At 38.8% G+C, this 1,542-nt stretch overlaps 1 non-coding gene across 1 annotated transcript; it reads right to left on the bottom strand.

Moving 5' to 3' along the window:
* Positions 1-1,131: 1,131 nt before the first annotated feature.
* LOC122103093 lies at positions 1,132-1,238 on the bottom strand. The gene has a single exon (XR_006146693.1). It is a non-coding gene; the product is annotated as a U6 spliceosomal RNA (small nuclear RNA).
* Positions 1,239-1,542: the final 304 nt, after the last annotated feature.

The raw sequence follows: 1,542 nt of genomic DNA, 5'->3' as shown, positions 1-1,542 counted from the left end.
TAACAATTCCAAAACGAAATAAATTCACATATAACCAATCCAAAATGTTTTAAAAGTAGGAGATGATAAAACAGGCCCCTGTGAAGTAAATTTTCTTCTACTTTATACATTATTCTGAAAGACTTTTGCTGGTTTATAAGGCCTGTAATCCTACTACTGGGGATATCTACTCAGGAGCCTAAGATCTGTGGATAACAGTTGGAAGCCTATCAGGGCAAAATAAATTCATAAGATTATTTTTCAAAAATTTTAATGAACTAGCAAAGGGCCAGGAATGGAGATGTAGCTCATTTAGTAGCTCACTAATAGAGCGAAAAGGACTAGCAAGACCTTGAAGCCCTGATTTCAAACTCTGAGCATACCAACACACATGCAAGTGTGTGGGCACACTTTATTCAAAATTTATTCAAAATACCTTCATATCAGTGTTTTTCATTAATTTCTTAACTATATTATGAGTGAAATAAAGGAAATAAACTCTTCCATCTCAGAACATTTTTATATGTTTTCATTGCAAAAATGCTGTACAGAAGGGTCACAGTTACACGAGCAAGGCAATGAGTACATTTCCTAACAAGCATTGTTAACTCCTCCTTTATTATTCCCCTACTATCCCTTCCCTTCCACCTCCACAAGTCCACTCACCTCCTCCCTTCCCCTGCCTCAATTGTAAAGTTCATTTTACAACATAGTGTCTTGTGCATCTCATTGTTACAATGGGTGAACCTGTATCCCTATTTAAGCATTTTCTTTTTCTTCTTCCCATCCACAAATTAGAAGAGACTATAGACAAGATGTAGGCGCACCAACTTCAAATACAGTGAAAACAGGTGTTATAACATGGGGTCGGAACATATAAAGAAGCAAAAAAAAAAACAAAACAAAACCACACTGTATGTTATAAATATGTGAGAAACAATAGCAAGAAAGAAAAAACCACTTGTGTCACTAACTTCGGTTCATTTCCCTTAACATAATCTTATCTGGTCATATGCTCATAGCTTTTGACCTTTTCTGCTTATCCCAGACATATATTAGTTATTGAAAATTAGGGAAACCATGGGACCTATGTTTATTTGGACTTGGCTTACTACACTTCATAATCTATTTCCGAAGCCTTTCCATTTCCTAACAAATTAGGCGATGGAATGACAGGAGTTTGCCTGTCATCCTTAAGCAAGGGCAATGTTAATCTTCTCGGTATCATTCCAAATTTAGTGTATATGATGCTTCCTCACTGCTTCTCAGGGAGCAGAGGAGGGAAGGCCTTCCCTCACCCTCCAGTACTAGAGATCTCCATCTTGGATACTGACAATGCTCGATGGAGCTGCTAGCTCCAACTTAAGCCTTGGAAGAAAACTGGAGTCATTTAGCAGGTCACAAGAACCTAAGCTGACCTGCCAGACTCAGCTCCACCCAGAGAAAAGTCACCCAGCTCGGGCGCCAGCCATAGGAGTGGCTTTCTTCACTGGGTAATCAGAGCCAGAGGCTGCCCTTCCCTTTAGCAGCCTGGACAATCAATTGAAATTCAGTAAACATAAA

Source organism: Dipodomys spectabilis, unplaced genomic scaffold (genome assembly GCF_019054845.1).
Source record: "Dipodomys spectabilis isolate Male_0828 unplaced genomic scaffold, ASM1905484v1 ptg001688l, whole genome shotgun sequence".
Lineage (NCBI taxonomy): Eukaryota > Metazoa > Chordata > Mammalia > Rodentia > Heteromyidae > Dipodomys > Dipodomys spectabilis.
Note: the sequence above shows the minus strand (reverse complement) of the source record. Positions and strands in the feature narration are given on the sequence as shown.